The sequence below is a fragment of the Ochotona princeps genome, chromosome 3, assembly GCF_030435755.1.
Source record: "Ochotona princeps isolate mOchPri1 chromosome 3, mOchPri1.hap1, whole genome shotgun sequence".
In the NCBI taxonomy this organism is placed as follows: domain Eukaryota; kingdom Metazoa; phylum Chordata; class Mammalia; order Lagomorpha; family Ochotonidae; genus Ochotona; species Ochotona princeps.
In genome coordinates this window covers 91238090-91255596 of record NC_080834.1, presented here as the reverse complement: position 1 = coordinate 91255596, position 17507 = coordinate 91238090, and the positions used below count along the sequence as shown (strand labels likewise).

At 48.3% G+C, this 17507-nt stretch overlaps 1 protein-coding gene across 1 annotated transcript in view; it reads right to left on the bottom strand.

Moving 5' to 3' along the window:
- Positions 1-15247, bottom strand: part of NRROS (negative regulator of reactive oxygen species) — a 28562-nt gene extending 13315 nt beyond the window's left edge. Inside the window, exon 1 of the mRNA XM_058662061.1 lies at positions 15109-15247. The gene's annotated coding sequence lies outside the window, so the exon portion shown is untranslated. The remainder of the gene's footprint in view (positions 1-15108) is intronic.
- Between the last annotated feature and the right edge of the window lie 2260 nt (positions 15248-17507).

The window sequence follows — 17507 nt, the reverse complement described above, 5'->3', positions numbered from 1 at the left end:
GACTGGGCTGCAGCACCCAACCAGCACATGTAAGACTTGAGGGTGGGGGAGTGGGCGTAACTGGTACTAGGGATGTGGAGGGCTCCCATGCTGGACTGCCACTCCTACTGGAGACTGTGAGAATTGGGATTGGGGCAGACCAGACCAGGCAGGGCTATAAGACTTATTAGCCTCATATGGACTAGATCAGGGGAAAGCCAGGATGGGTTGACTATTCCTACTGGTACATGCGTAAGTCAGAGTGGGTATAGGCTGGTTGGGCTTTGTCACAGCATCAGTTGGCAGATGCTGACATGGGGGTCTAATTCTGTCAAGTTAAACTTCAGAACTTCCTGGAGAATGCAAGATATGGGAGTGGGAGTGTACCCAGTAGGGAAACAGTGGGCACCTCCCTCTTGGGTTGCCACTCTGACTGGTGAGCATGAGAACCAGGATTAGGGGCAGGCATGGCTAGACAGAAAGTGGCACCTGCCAGCAGGTGTGTGGGCTGGATAGTGGGGCTGGTTGGGTTGAACTAGGCTTTAATGCCCATTGACATGTATGAGAGTAGGATAGGATATGGGACAGCCTGGACCAGTCTGCTGTACTACTGGAAAACATGGGAACCAGGACTGTGGCAGGCCTGGTGGGGATTATTGCAGGTCGCTCTGACTAGGCTGCAGCTCCCACTGGTGTCCGTGAATGGTGAGTTTTTGGTAGGCAGGATCGGGCTCGACTGCAACACCCATTGGTTTGTGTAGAAGATAGGGCTGAAGGCAGAACTGACCCAGCAATTCCAATCACCAGCATGTACATAAGCTGATTGGAGCGGCAGACTGTGCCAGACCCTGTATTGCCAGGCACACACAAGAATCAGGTCTGGGATCATCTCAGGTGAAATATCTATGGGGATCCCCCAACTGAATTGCTCTACTCAGAACCCCAACCATGGAGAGAACTGCAGCTTCCATGGTCTGACTATGGAGTGTATGTGTCAGAGCTGGGCCTCCTCAGTGGCTCAGACGGAGAAGTGGACAGCACATCCAGATGCACATGGAGAATACGGCAGTACTTTGTAGTCTGTGGAGGACACCTGGTACCGTAACAGGATGGAGGACAGAACAAATCAATCAACTATCCCAGCCAAGGGTTGGCAGTGAGTCTTCTGGGCAAAGACTCTAAGGTGGACTATGTCAGCCAGTAGATTCTGGAGAGATTTCACTGTGCTTGGAGTGGCAAGATCAGCAGTAATTCATAACTGTTGAACTATCGAAACCTCTTGAGCAGGACCCTCAGAGCATACTCCACAACGAGGACCCGGGGATGGTGTCGGGTAGCTGTCCTCCCCTCCTAGTTGCAGAGGTGTTTGGGAGGCTGAGTGTGGCTTTTCTGCTTGTCTCTCCTCTTCCCCCCAGATACGGGAAAGAAAAAAAGAGAATATGGAAATGGTGATCTCATCCACCTTCCTGTAGCCCTTGTCCCTTATCATCCTAATTAATTATCATCAAAAATAAATATAATAATTAAAAAACAAACAGAAATTAAACACTGTCAACAGGGTGAGCAAAGTACACTCCTCTCAATTGCCTATCTAGAAGCTGAGTAAACAAACATCTGAAGTCCCAAGAGGCTACTTCTTTCTGAAGATAACCTACAGTTTCCCTCAACAACATCCTAAAGAGCGCATGCGCAACAGTCTAACCAGCAAACGTTTTGGGGGAGGATCCAAAAAAAAATTAGGGCAACAGGCTGGTCTCTGCTGCCTCTTTCCATTACCTGATATTGCATCATTTTCTTAGAAAATTTAAACACAGTGTAAAAGCCATAAAAAATAAAATAGTTGATAATTTTTTTAAAAATAAGAAATATATGGGCAATAAAATAAATATTCAAGTTCCTAAACAATGATGGTAACATTTTGTTTTAGAAGTTTCCAGGAATCTTGTCATTCCTTTCTCAAAAAATCTTCTCAGAAAGGTGCTCATGTTTTAAATTTAAAAAGCAAATACACAGAAGCCTGAAATATGTCTCAAAAATTCTAACATTTTGGCATTCAAAGCCAAGCGTCCAGATGGCATTTTATGCTTGAGAGGATGCAAATGTGTCAGATGATGTGTCCTGATTGTAGCTTATGAAACAGGGATGAGGGGCTGATCCAGCATCCACTTGGAAGGTCATGGCTCTGTCCACTACACGCAGGCCCTCCAGGGAGCCACTCGTAGCAGTCACACAGCCTGCACCCCACCAAGCTGACAGGGACCGGGGAAGCACCAGCCCAGGGGAGGCCCATTCTCAGCTGCCACCAGCACCCATTGAATGAGCCTGGCACCCTCAGGCAAGGGAGAGTGCTCAGCCATCAACAATAGAAATGGGAGCACAGAGGCACAAGGGAAGGTGGGGATTAAGAGCTTGTCATGAAAGCAGATAACAAGGTGTGTGAACAGAAAACAATGAAACAAGAGGGATGGAGATAGAAAGGACGAGGACGAGAGGATGAGAGGATGGGTTATGAGGGCTGAGAGGGTGCAGCGAATGGCTTCCTTACACAGCCGCCTCTTTTAGAGGCCAAGTTCATTTCCAACTTCGTGTTTTCTCATGATAACCACCCATCCTAGCCTCACCCTCAAGAGCTGTCTCAAAAAAAAAAAAAAAGTTGCATCTTGGCAAAAAGAAGGAATCTGCTGAAACGGGACTTGGACTCTACAAAAAGCTTAGATGCAGAAGACCAAACCATAAATCCATAATAACACATGTAGGCTTTAGTATGCTTCCTGTTAAAACTGAAGAGCAAGTAGCTAACATCGGTATCCAGGAAAGTATGTTTCAAAGTATAACTTGCGGATACGAGTCCTCAAGAAGCACTAAAACAAGAGGGGGAAAAAGTGTTGGAAAGCAAGATATTAATGCCATCTCAAAGTATCTCCCTAGAGCCTTTTAATGAATGCCACAAAGGTGAAAACAGAAGCTTTATGGTGGAGAAACTAGCATACACCTCAATCAAATCGCTGAAGTAGGCATTACTGTGGAAATTTTGAATATTTCCAAAATTCAATCTTGAATATTTTACTGGGACAAAATTTATATCTAGATTGTGAAGGAAATATTTGCATTGTATCAATATTCACGTTTCAAATTGCTTGCCCACCTCTCCCCCAAAATTACTGTGTATTTGAGAGTCAGATAGGATGCATGCCATGTCCTTGTTTGTTCTCCAAATGACCCCAAATGATCCCAGGGCTGGATCCGGACTGGGGCCAGGCAGGGGAAATGCAATCCACGTCTCCCATGTGGGTGGCATGTCACCACCAAGGTCTGCATTAGGAGGAAGCTGGAATCTGGAGCTGGAGTCAGGAATTGAACCCAGGACCTCCACTGTGGGCCTCGTATATCAGCCATAGGCTAAACACCTGCTCCTTCCCTTCCTTCCTTTTTCCTATGATTTTTTTTTTAACTTTGAGGATTTTAATAATTATTGTGCTATAAGTATTCAGAGAAACTGTTGAAAATGATGGATGTGTGTATAAATATGCATGCGTGTGTATGTATGTGATATACATATCTATATATATACAAGAATGTAGCACAAAATGCTAACTATCGTTGAGTCTGATAAAATTTTGTGTGATTCTTTTATACTATTCTTATAACTTTTCAGTAAGTTGGAAATTTTGTTAAAAAAAATAAAAGGGGTCCAGCTTTGTGACTGGTTAAGCCAGTTCCCACATGAGAGAACTGTCCTTACATGAGAGATCTGGGCTGTGTCCCAGGTCTTGGCTTCGGCCTGGCCCAGTCCAGCTCAGTCTGGGTACTTGGGGAATGAACCAGCAGTTGGGAGCTCTCCCTCCATCTGTCTCTTTCTGTCTTGCTGTGTTACCAAAAATATTTTTTGTAAAGATTTGTTTATTTTTATTACAAAGTCAGATATACATAAAGGAGGAGAGACAGAAAGACAGGAAGATCTTCCATCCGATGATTCACTCCCCAAGTGACCCCAAGGGCTGGTGTTGCGTCAGTCCGAAGCTGGGAACCAGGAACCTCTTCCGGGTCTCCCACATGGGTGCAGGGTCCCAAGGCTTTGGGCCGTCCTCTACTGCTTTCCCAGGCCACAAGCAGGGAGCTGGATGGGAAGTAGAGCTGCCGGGATTAGAACCGGCTCCCATATAGGATCCCAGGGTGTTCAAGGCAAGCACTTTAGCCACTAGGCCACGCCGCCGGGCCCCAAAAATATTTTTTAAACTGCATTCTAACACTCATCAGATTCATGTAACATAGGAGAAATGATTTAGCTTTTAAGTAGTGACAAATCATCCTGTTAAAAAAGAATCTGCCAAAAATAATTTCATTTGCAAGGATTTTGCTTGAAGAAATCACACTTGTGCAAGCAGATAGTCTGGCAAAATCCAAGTTTATGTATTGCTGATACATAAGCCGATAAAGGAAAGAAGAAAGATGGGGGAGAGAGAGCCAGGCACTGTGGACCAAACTTTAAATACAATATGGAAACCATTCAATTGTAGATAAATGATTTCAGGATTACTTTGAGAGCAAGTTACCAAACCTGAATACTTTCAAAAAGATACCATGTAGTCCATTTCCTAAAAACAAGGCACAATCTGTACTTTATTAAAATTGGCATATCATTCACATAAAATTCATCCTTTTAAGTGCACAATTCACTGTTTCTGTAGCATATTTGCCAAGCTGTGCAACCACAACCACTAATTATAGAATCTCTGCCTTGCCTCCAAAAGAAACGCCACATTATTGGCAGTCATTCCCATTGCCACCTCCCGGTAGCAGGTGATCAATTTTCTGTCCCTGTGGATTTACTATCCTGGAGATTTTTCTATAGACAGAATCATACACTATGTGGCCTTTTGCACCTGGCTTCTGTCACTTAGCACATGTAATGCATTCAAACTTCCTCACCCATGTTGCAATGAAAAGTTCTTCCCTCCATTCTATGCTTAGTAGTAGTCTTTTTCTAAAAATATTTTTAAAGTATTACTAGAAAATAATTAATAAATGAGATTATTTTATTAATAAATAAATTATTAGGAAGGCATATATGCAGAAAGCAGGAGAGTCAGAGAGAAAAATCTTCTATCTGCTTGTTTACTCCCCAGATGGCTGCAGTGGTCAGACCTGAGCTGATCTGAAGCCAGAAGCCAGGAACCAGGAGCTTCATCCAAGTCTCCCATTCAGGTTCAGGATCCCAAGGCATTGGGCCATCCTCTACCGCTTTTTAGTGCCTCAAGCAGCTGGGACATGAACTTGTGTTCATATGGGATCTTGGGCAGATGCAAGGCGAGGACTTAGCCTCTAGGCTATCACGCCAAGCCTGCTCAGTAGAGTTCTACTGCATGAATACACCGCATTTCTCTACTTACTCCTCAGCTGATGGGTAGTTGGGGCTATTGTGGAGGACACTGCTATAAACATTCATGGTTGAGCGTGCAGTGGTGGGCCACATGTTTTCAGTTGTCTTAGATACATAGCTGGAGGCAGAATTGCAAGACTTTTCCGCCATACAGCAATGTTGTGTGTAAACTATGAAGTGGTGGCAGATTGTTTTTCAGAGTGGCTGCACCATTTGCTCTCCCAGCAACACCAAAAGGGGTCTAATTTTTCTACAGCCGCATTGGCACTTGTTATCACCTGTCATCACTATTAGGATCTCCTAGTGGGTGTGAAGGAGCTCTTATAACTCATTATGGTTTTCATTTGCATTTCCTGAATGAGTAAAGAGGCGGACATCTTTTTATAGGTTTATTGTCCATTTCTGTATTATTACTTTTAAACAAAATTTTTAAATACATGTATTTGTTTTCTTTTATTATTTGAAAGCCAGGCAGAGAAAGGAACTTCCATCCTCAGATTCACTCCTCAAATATCCACAACAGGGCCTGGTATAACAGCTCAACTGGCTAATCCTCCAACTCCAAATGTCGGCTTCTCATATGGGCATCAGTTCATGTCCCAGCTGCTCCATTTCCCATCCAGCTCCCTGCTTGTGGCCTAGGAAAGCAATGGAGGATGACCCGAAGCTTTGAGACCCTACACCCATGGGAGACCTGGAGGAAGCTCCTGGCTCCTGGCTTTGGATCAGCTCAGCTCTGGCCATTATGGCCATTTGGTGAGTGAACCATCAGATGAAGTATCTTTCTCTCTGACTTAGCTTCCCTCTGTAAACCTATCTTTCCAATAAAAATTTAAAAAAAATCAACAGAAAGAAAGAAAAATCTTTTTCTAAGAAAATGTCTACAACAGGATCCGACGGGGGCTTGAGTTGCCTGGCCCGGGGCCTGAGGCCCACCTGTGTGGTAGGTGCTGGGTTCGTGAGCCCTGAGAATGGGGGATTTGGCAGGGCTTCGGTCGCCTGGCCCTGGTCCTTGGGTCTGCCTGCAAGTGAAAAAGGTGGAGCAATGGACGCAGACGCTGATGCACATGGAGAAAACAGCAGCCCATTTGGTACTATAACAAGAAGGAGAACAGAGCAAATTGGACAACTAGGCCAGTAAACGATGACAGCAAAATTCAGGGTGGATGGAAACTTGAGGTTGACTGTGGCGGCCAGCCAGTGGACACTGGGAGGGTTGCCTCACCCTTGGATTGGAGAAATCTACAGTATTTCAGAACAATCCAAACCACTTGGGCAGAACCCTCAGAACACGCACTAGAACAGGACATTGGGTTGATATCGGGCGGAGGTTCCCCATCCCTGGATACTGGGACATTTGGGAGAGTGGGTGTGGCTTCTTCCTTCCCTCAGAGACAAGAAAAAGTAAAACAAATTTGGAAACAATGACTTCACTCACTTTTCCCTAACCCTCGATCCTTCTCACCCTGACTAACCATGAAATCATTATCAAAAATAAATTTTAAAATGAACATTAAAATTTTTTTAAAAAATTTAAATGTCCACAACAACCCCAGGGCTGAGCCAGACCAAAGCCAGGAGTCTGGAACTTAGTCTGGGTCTCCTAGGAGGAGGTGACAGGAATCTAAGTAATTGAACTATCACCTGCTGAATACCAGGTACGCATCAGCAGGAAGCTAGATCTGAAGAGGAGTACCCAGGACTTGAACCAGATACTCAGATAAGAGACAGGAATGTCCCAAGCAGCAACGTAAGCATTTTGCCTGGACTGGGAGTAAGGGACCCTGGGCCCAAGCCCAGCTCTTTCACTCCAGTAGTGGCCACCAGAAACTAACACCAGCCTTGCTCCTCTCACCGAGTTGTGTGAATTCAGAATGAGGAAAGGTATGTGAAAAACCTTGGTCAATATGAAGGACATAGGAACCACCCCCAGATGGGCAGAATGGGGGGGGGGGGTCCTCCCAGGCTGCAGGAGGACATCTTCCTCATCACAGAGCAGACATTTTCTGAGGCAGAATTAAAAAGACAGCAGAGACAGTAGAGTTCCAGGCAGGCAGGGGAGCTGGCATGGAGCTCAATAGCACAAGGGAGCTGTTGCAAGAAGGCACACCCTTGTAAACTGTGGAATGTGCATCTTGGGACATACAGGAGAGGGGAGGCAGCCCAGCAGGCTGTGGGCAAGATTAAAGGTGACAATTTGGATTTATCATTGGCTGCAACAGAATGAAAATGAAAAGACATCAACCACCCCAACATGACTTTCTTAAAAGAGAGCACTACTGAAGAATGAACTGATAACAGATTCCTGACAATGGGCCACTTCAACTCAGTGGAATGGTTTGGGTGTCCCGAAAGGCCCTGGTGTTACAGCTTGGCTCCCAGCATCTTAGGTGAATGGCTAATCGATTAGGTCAACCCAAAGGTATCAGATTTATTAGACTGGATATATTCTCATGAGTCACTAGAAGATTGCCCAAGTGAACTTTGAGCTGTGATGAAGAGAGCAATAGATGCAGTGAGCCTTAAAGAACAAGTAGAAGTTAGGTGAAAAAGACCAGAGGAAGGACCTTCCCCATGGCGGGAACCAGCATGTGAAAATGTGGATTCAGTCAAGGAGAGCAGGTATCCTGGGGTGGCTGGGCTTGTGGTATTGAGGTTGCTGGGGAGGAGCCCCACAATCAAGTCATGGGAGTTTCATGAGGAAATAGGGTAGAGGGCAGCACTGTGCTGCGGGCATTCCATATAACCAATGGATTGAGTTCCGGGTCCTCTACTTTCAACACAGCTCCCAGCAAATACTGCTTGGAAAGCAGAAGAAGATGACCCAAGTACTTGGGCCTCTGCTACTCATGCGGGAGATCCAGAGGAAGTATCAAACTCCTGCCTTTGGCCATGCCTAGACCCAGCTGTGGTGATCATTAGGGGGAGTGAACAAAAGGATGGAAAGATTTTCTGTCTCTTCTCCATCCACTTCTCTTTCAAAAAATACATACATCTTAGAGAAACAGACATGATGTCTCTCTCTGCTTCCTGGCTTGCTATGTAAGCCTCCCTCCCCACCTTTCCAAAATCCACTGCCCTCATCAGACCCCAATAGGCCTACCCTGATCTTTGCCTGAGACTCTCCAAAACCGTACTAAAATAATCGTCCTCCAGCCATAAGGGGCTTCTCTGGTGTCTTTGGTTGCAGCAGTGAAAAGCTGACCAACAGAGTATGTAAGGGTTGTGGAGTAGTTCCCAGATTCCTTCTGGGCTCCCAGCTGTCATAACACGTTTATTCGGTGCCCACCTGGAGGTACCAGGTGTTTTGCACAGCATAATCCACAGCGGGAGACTCCATCGTTTCACACATGGGAAACTCAAGAGGTGCAGGTCACGTAGCTAAACAACGTTAGAGCTGCAGTTCAGCCCAGGTCTGCGAGTGCTGTTGCATCTACTCAACCTCAAGACCACAAGCCCAGCCACCCTGGGTTACGTGCTCTCCTTGACTGAACCAAGTGCTTCTTTTCACATACTGCTTCCTCTGTGGGGGAGGCCCTTTCTCTGGTCGTATTTACTTGGTCAATTCCTATTCATCCTTAAAGGCCCACTGAGTGCCTCATTGTCCTCACCACAGCTCATAGTTCAGTAGAGCAACAATGTGCACAGAATAGTTTATTACAGGTAGTTACAGTTCCTATGAAGGTTTTCTGGCTTTTAACATGAGCAGTTATTAGGTACTGTTAGTTCCTTAATTTTCTCCTAACATTTTTTTTAATCTATTTTATTGTATTGTTGTTGACAATCTTTACATAGTTAATTACAGTTAAAGGAAAAAGAAGAAAAAAAGAAAAAAAAAGGTTCAGGGGGATAGGGAAATGGGTAATGCTATTATGTCCATATTGTTTCCATCATGTATCTGAGGTAAAGGGGGATATTGAGGGAGAAGCTCCTAACATTTTATAATGAAAAATTTTTAAGAACTTTTTATTTATTTGAAATCCAGAGTTACACAGACAGAAAAGAAAAACCATTTCACTGGTTCAATCCCCAACTGGCTGCAACAGCTAAGGCTGGGCCAAGCCAAACTCAAGAGCCTGGAGCTCTATCCTGGTCAACCACTCAGAAGGGTGGCAGGGACCCAAGTACTTGGGCAATCTTCTACCTCCTTCCCAAACACATTAGTAGGGAGCTGGATAAGGGAGCTGCTGGGTCTCAAACCAGCATAAAAAGGAATGCCAGCCAGAGTCACAGGCGTGGACTTAACCTGCTGTGCCACAACACTGACCCCTACCCTCTAGAACATATTTGAACTCATAGAGAAATGGGAGTAATGTGATAAAAAAAAAAAAAAAAAAAAAAAAAAAAAAAAAAAAAGAGAGAGAGAGAGAGAATGGTTAGGGAATTATTTGGGGAGAAAGCAGAGTGAAGTAGAAGATAACTTAATGCTATTTTTGATCAGTAACAGTCATAGCCATGGAAGTGGCCAGGCCTCTTGTAGACCTTTGATCATATTTGATGTCTGAAGCGGTTTTTACACCATGGGCACTATTTCCATTGCTACTGTGGAACACAAACTGAACCACTTTAGCACATCACAGACACCCCCGTTGCTATGCAACCATCCCCACCATCCTTCTCCAGGACTTTCCCACCATCCCAAATGGAAACTCCACCTGTTGATACTCCACATTCCCTCTCGCATGGTCCTGGACACCACTATTCTTTCTTTCTCCATGAATTTGCCTACTGTAAATATTCTAGAAGTAGAATCACACATTTGTCCTGTGTGTCTGCTTGTTTCACTTCATAGCGTTTTTACGATTCATCCATACAGCTTCAACAACATCCATTTAGCATATATCAGAATTCCATTCCTTTTTCAAAGTTAAATAATATTGTACCTTATGCATTAGTCACACTCTATTTGTTGGTCTGTCACTTGGATGGTTCCCATCTCTTGGCTGTTGTAAGTGCCGTGACTACTGGTCTACTGGTTTCTGTGCAGGGCCCTGTTGATGATTTCCCATCTTTAATCCCAAACTCAAAAGAGGCTGCAGAGACTTGGTCAAGTCACGCAGCCTATGGTGAAACCAGAATGAGAACCAAGTCCAGACCCAGGAAGGAGGGTCTACATGTGCATGCGCCTGTCTTGGAAGCAGTGAGGGTCAAGTGAGTGTTCATCTGAGGACCAGGATGTGTGTCTGGGTGAACAGCCACCCTGTGAGCCCTGCTCAGCTGCCTGGTCCTTTCAGAACTCCTGGAAACCCCACCAAGAGCCAGTAACCATGGAGGTTCCATGCCTGGCCCAGCAGGGGAGAAATCCCTTCTGATCTGCCAGTGTCTGGGCAGAGCAGCATTAGATATTAAACCATGATCTGAGTCATGTTCTCCTGTGGTGTTGATATAAAACGAGGGCCTGTTAGCAGCTCCATCAAAGGAGTTGGAAGGGCCTAGAAAAACCTGGGGACTTGGAAGGAAGGAGTGAAGGTAACAGGGCTCTTGGTTAAAACGGAAATTTTGGTTTAGGGGACTGGGGTGGGGCCTAGTAACCTAGAAACTGGTCAAGCCCCTGAAGAGGTCTCAGGGTGTAGACAGGACAGGGGTAGGGGACCAGGAACTTGCCTGAGCTGGGGGAGGTGCCCCCAATCCTGGCCAGCAGCAAAATCCTCCTCAATGGGGAATTGGCAGGTAGAGGGCAGCTGCTCAGGGATCCCCTGAGGGAAAACCCTGAGAAGACAGCAGAGACCAGAGGAGTCAGGGCTGGGCTAGGAGAGGCAGGAGTGACAGCAGTGGGCTGGTGAGCAGGGCAGAAGGGCCGGTCTGCAGTCTGATGTTATCCAGAAGTCCAGAAGCACACCCATGACAAGTGAGTCCCTGTTGGCACTGTGGGGGACAAGCCAAGGGCGTGGGTGTACCCCGGGCACTGAAATACTGCTTGCCAAGACCCAGAGTGGGAAGGCAGAGCCCCAGTGCCATTCCCAGCTGAGGTTCCTTGCCTACAACTTTCTCTCTAGCGGGGGAAGCAGCAGAGAGCTGCTCAGGGCACCAGCCCAGCACCTGACTGACCTTCTGGGTGGGCCTGGGAGAAAGGTCTGGTGACTTCCTAGGACCCTGCAGCCACATTTAGCCCCTAACAGGGACCAGCCCTGCCGCTCACGCCCACTTGACTGCTGAAAACCAGGACGGGTCTCATCTTCCTCCTTTGCGCTTTTGCAGGGTCAGGAAATCACACATGGAAGTGAACAAAAGATACCTGTGGTTCGCCCACCGGTGCCTGGCTCCACTTGCTCCGGAAATCAGGTAGTTTTTGCCTACCCACTTTCATTCTTCCTTCTGATAGCAGCCCCTCAGGTCCCCCTGCAGGAAACCACTCTTTTCCCCGCCCTTCCTCTCTAAAAGACCGTCAGTTATGATGGAATGTGTCATCTAACCATTTAAGACAGAAGTGTGACACTGACATCACTATGCAACCAGCCCCTCCCTTTCCTAAGAAGTTCACTTCGGTTTAGTTCTCATCCCAACTCCTGATGGCAGAGTGGGGCCTGTGATTAGGACTGGGCCTGTTAGAACATCCTAGTTTGACTCATCAGAGTGAAAAGAGCTCTGGGATAAGTGTTAGAGTAACAGGGAGAGAGAGGCTGATGAGGAGGCACAGCATATGAACATAAATCCTGCTGCTTCAGGATTTAGACGTTCTTCTTCCAATGCAGCTCCCTGTTAATGCTCCTTGAAAAGCCACAGATGGGGACCAGCGGCGTGGCCTGGCGGCTAAAGTCCTCGCCTTGAACGCCCCGGGATCCCATATGGGTGCCGGTTCTAATCCCGGCAGCTCCACTTCCCATCCAGCTCCCTGCTTGTGGCCTGGGAAAGCAGTCGAGGACGGCCCAAGGCTTTGGGATCCTGCACCCGCGTGGAGACCCGGAGGAGGTTCCTGGTTCCTGGCTTCAGATTGGCACAGTACTGGCCATTGTGGCTCGCTTGGGGAGTGAATCATCAGACGGAAGATCTTCCTCTCTGTCTCTCCTCCTCTCTGTATATCTGATCTTGTAAAAAAAAAAAATCTTAAAAAAAAAAAGCCACGGATGATAGATCCAAGTACTTGGATCCCTGACATCCAGGTGGGAGATCTGATGGGGCTTCTGGCTTTAGCTTGGCCCAGACCTGGCTGTTACAGGTGTTTGGGAAGTGAACTGGTACAAGGAAGGTCTCTCTCTCACACTCTTTGTCTCTCTCCCTCCCCTTAAAAATAAATATATATAAGTGCTGGCATGGTGACTCAACAGCCTAATCTTCCACCCTGTGGTGCCAGCATCCCATTGGTCTCAGCTGCTCCACTTCCGATCAAGCACCCTGTTGATGTGCCAGGGAAAGCAGCGGAGGGTGGCCTAAGTGCTTGTGCTCCTGCACCCACATGGGAGACCCAGATGGAGCTTCAGGCTCTGGCTTGGGCTTGACCTAGCCCTGGCCATCGCAGCCCTTCGGGCAGTAAACTGACAGGTGGGAGAGTCTCTTTATGTGTCTCTCCTCCCCTATCTGTGACTCTTTCAAAATAAATAAACACACATAAAGCTTTAAACAGATATATACACATTTAAAGAGAGAGAGTGACTGAGTGAGTGAGCAAATCTACTCCCTTCAACAAGTTCACTCCCCCACATGCCTGCACTAGCTGTGGCCTATCCACTGTGTCATGCAGGCTGAAGCAGCTCTCCTTAGTTACCTGTGTGTGTGTGTGTGTGTGTGTGTGTGTGTGTAAGTGGGTGCGCGCGTCTCTTAAAAGCAAATACATATTTTTTTAATTATTACCTAACCTGTCCCAGAACCCCTCACAAATGGAGCATGCAGCTTTTATTTCCTGATGAAGCTGAGAACGAATGAATGTAACTGAAGCTGAAGAGAATGAATGTAACAAAGACATCATACTAAAAGCACAATGCTAAACAACCCCGGCCACTGGCTGTCACTCAGGTGCACTCAGGGAGCACAGACAGCCTGGAAACAGGTTCTGGGCCACGGTGGGAAGCTCGCCCTCTGTAACGTGGATGGTCCAGACACAGGCGTGTGTCTGAGGGGAGGCTCAAGAGCCCTCCGTCACACGGGGAGGCAATTTCTGCTGTGCAGATGTCCACTGCAGCCTACGTGCGAGTCACCATCAGGACTAGCTTTGTCATTAGGCCAGAGCCAAGATCAGCACTTTGCTAATACGGAGCCCAAGCAGCAATATGCAGTGGGGGGCCAGCTCTCGGTAGAGGAGGGTTCCTGCTCTTGAATGAGGGCTAGGGCTGGGGGATCAGGTATAATGGGTCTTCACACTGAGTTCCCTCCTGGAAAAACACTTTTACTAGTGAACCTGAGTCTTTGTTTATCTGAAAGGCAGAAAGAGATGTGTGTGTGTGTGTGTGTGTGTGTGTGTGTGTGAGAGAGAGAGAGAGAGAGAGGCCATCCCTATACCTGCAGCACCTACAGCTGGGTCCAGCAAAGGTCAGGAGCCTGCGACTCTACCTGGGTATCCCTGAGGATCTGAGCCAGTGTCTGCTCCCGCAAGGATGCCCATCAGCAGGAAGCTGGAGCTGAGAGCTGAAGCCAGGTTCTCCCCAGAGGCGCCCTCACCTCCGTGCCGAACACTGGACCCTGGGGTTTTGCTTTCAACATAAGATGAGAGCCAGGGTTTTTCTCCAGTCTCAGGAGCTCCGGGGCTTATAAGTACACATCTAGGAGTTGTGTGTGAAAGACACGCACAGCTCAGGATGACAAAGTCTAGCAAACCACCCGACCATCCCTGGCCACTTTGGGAGTCAAAAAGGGCCTCAGGAAATCATGAGGGCCAGCTCCACACACTGGGAATCGTTCCACCACAAAGCAGGGGTGGGATCCCTAGAAGTGTTCCTCCCAGGACCGACGGTGTCCAGGCTCCGATCTTGTCAGCCTGCCGCTCCTCTAGTCACAGCCACCATCAGCCAGGCACGTGTTCCTCTCTTCTGGGAGCAAGGCGGAGCTGCCAGCCCACTCCAGGGGGCAGCAGGAGCCACATGAGTGCCTCCTTGCTTCTTCTGGGCCCACCAGGGTGAGTGTTGGTTGTTTCACCACCTGGCCTACATTGGGAGGCCATGGGGACCACAGAAGAGCACTGAACAAGGAGTCAGAAGGGCCTGGGGTTCTAATCTCCCTTTGGCCCTTACTAGTGGGGCCCCAAGTAATAGCTCAGTCTGCCTGGAGTCAACAGTAGGGGTGGCAGGAGTGGTGGCTCTGCCAACCCAGCTGAATCCCCAGGGCCTGGCACATGGAAGACATTGGTGGGCTGGGGTACTGATGACCGTCAGTCTCAGGGTCCTCCACTATGAACTGGTGATGGCTCTCCTTCCAAGCAGGGCATTGGAAAGCCGAACCAAACTGTAGGGAGGACAGCTTTGCTGTTCCCATTCTGCAGATGGAAAAACTGAGGATCACACAGGGGACCGGCTGGCATTCCCCCCCGGGGCAGAGCCAGGACTCAAAGGCACGTCTGAGGCTGTAACCACGCACCCCACCACCTTTTCACCCCTAAGCGCTCCTGGAGGGCGTTGTTTCCACTGACCATGCCAAGGCTGGAGCCCACCCACTGCCTCAGGGCGGCGGCCGAGCCAACCTGCAGCCGCAACTTCCCACTCAGTTCCGAGCTCAGCTGCGTGGGCCAGGGCGCGTACCATCTCACTCATCTCCCCAGCCCTCCGCGGCGCGCCCACCTCCAGGTGGCTTCCCCCACGTCCTCTTGCGCGCGAAATACTCACGGCTCCTCCCGCAGGCCCAGGCGGCTCGGCGGGGTGCATCCTCTCCCAGGGCTCCCGCCTCCTTGTGAGCAGCCAAACGCGGGGCTGGGCTGCCTGCTCTCTAGGGCATCGGGTTATTTTCGCACTTGCGGAAGGAACGGACGGAAACTGAAGTCACATGGAGCGCGCGCTCGCTGCTCGGCGACTCGGGCCAGCCCCCTTGGAGGGAACTGCCCCCGGCGACGCGGAGGGTGGGGCGCACCCCCTCAGCCCCTGGCTACCTGCCACGCTGGGTCACCCAGGTCACCCAGGAGTGCAGCTGTTGCTGTGAGCCCCATCTCGCGACAGCTTGCTAAGCAGGCTCCCTAGGCTTTGGGGTCCTGGCCGTTGAGGGCTGGCTACCCAGGAAGGCATCTTCACAATTCTGTTCAAGGACCAAACTGAGGCAGATTTGGGGACTGGGCAGCGCACAGATATTCCTGTTACAGAACAGGGGAGTCCGCGGTCGGGGAGGGTCATCCGTTCAGCCAGTCTTCAATGGATCCAGTATCCATGCTATGAAAACGAATGGAAAAAGAATGACAGAAATGAAGGGGACTTGCTTGGTTGGAGAGTGCCTGGAACATCTCCATCACGGACTGCGCCAACGAACTGGCTCTTAAACTTTTTTTTTTAATTTGTACTCTTTAATCAAATTGAGCAGCAGAGAGCAAGCATGCAAGGTTCACATCTTGAGACTGAATGGGAAGGAGCTGGAAATCAGACACAAGCAAGGTCTCCCAAACGGACCTGGTTGCTGGGGCCAACATGTGCCACCTCCCAGGGTGCATGCTAGTAGGAAGCTGGAGTCAGGAGCTGGAACTAGGTGCGGAAGCCATGTGCTCTAACACTCCATGGGAGTGGGAGTAAGGTGGTGGCGAAGGGTGACTTCTAGGCTAAATGTCTGTATTATTGTTGTTGTTTATTCTGCATCTATTGAGAGTTTAAGGGAAAAAATATTTATTTGCTTATTCGAAAGACAAAGTTAGAAAGAGGTGGAGAGATACAGAGACAAGGAGATCTTCCATTTGCTGATTCATTGCTCAAATGGCCACAATGGCCAGAGCTGGGTCTGTCTGAAGTCAGGAACAAGGAACTTGTTCCCAATTGGTCTCCCAATTGGTTATAGGGGTCCACATGCTTAATCTATGATCCAGTGGGAAGCAATTCCCCAGGAGTATTAGCAGGGAGCTGGATTGAAAGTGGAGCAGCTGGGACCTGAGCGGGCATCCATATGGGATGCCGGCATTGCAGGTGGTAGCTGAATTCACTATGCTACAACACAGGTCAGTGCAACTAGTAGGATTTTGTTTTTAAGTTCTCTGCTAACTCTTGCCACAAATTCAAAAGGGCCATGTGAATTTATGAACTAGCTGCCTCCAAAAATGTGGCAGGCATTGTTTGGGAGGTGTTCTATAAACAATTGTTTTAGAACCTGGGGAAGGCAAAACACTGTGATTTTCTGTCACTTGCCAAACGAGTGCTGCAGGCAACCAGAGTCAGGGCTCAGGCTGGCGGGGGGCTCCTGTATTCTGTAGCTCCCATCAGGGCTGCAGAGGTAAGACAGCCTGTGGGATTTGACCACCTCTTTGCAGCCTGGAGATCCATGATGCAGTGATCACGTTTGCCACATCTGTCGTAAGAGACAGGCAGACATGCAGCAAATGGTCTCTGCTTGCTACAATACTCCTTTGTGATGGCGACAGCAATGACACCAGTGAAAAAGCTCAACATTCATCTATCCCAAGCCCAGGGTTTCGGAGACAAGTGCCTCCCTTTGCACTGTTTGTATCTCTTGTTGCAAATTTCCCCTCCACAAGCAAAGATTCAGACCAATGTGTTTTTTACCATCTCTTCTGTTGGCATCAGCACTTGGATCTCCCAGAGCCACTTCAGCGTGACATGTTCTGACCTGAAGTCCCAGCCGGTTTCTCCCCCAGTATGACTGTCACCATGGGTGGCAATCTCTTACCCAAGCAGTCCAGCACTCAGAGACCCCGCCCTTCACATCTGATTAGTCGCAGTGACTGTGACTAGAACCTAACTCTCTCTTGGGTCTTAGAGAGTGCTCCTGGATCCTCGAGATCTCATCAACCCCTGCCTGGTCTACTTATGGGGCCTCCTTAAGCCGGTCCCCACCCCTCCTTATCTTCTCCTTCCTTGGTACAGACTCCATCCAGCAGCCACAGGCATCCTTCTGAGACTTGTATCCCATTATCTCACCCCTGCTTAACACCCATGGTTTACATCCTTGGACACAACTTGGCCCCACAGTTTAACATTCTTGGTTCAATAGAAACAGGTGTAGGACCTCAGGCACCCTCAACCCCTTCCCATCCCAGCAAGGCCCACTTTGTTTTCTTTCTCTTTCTTTCTCTCTT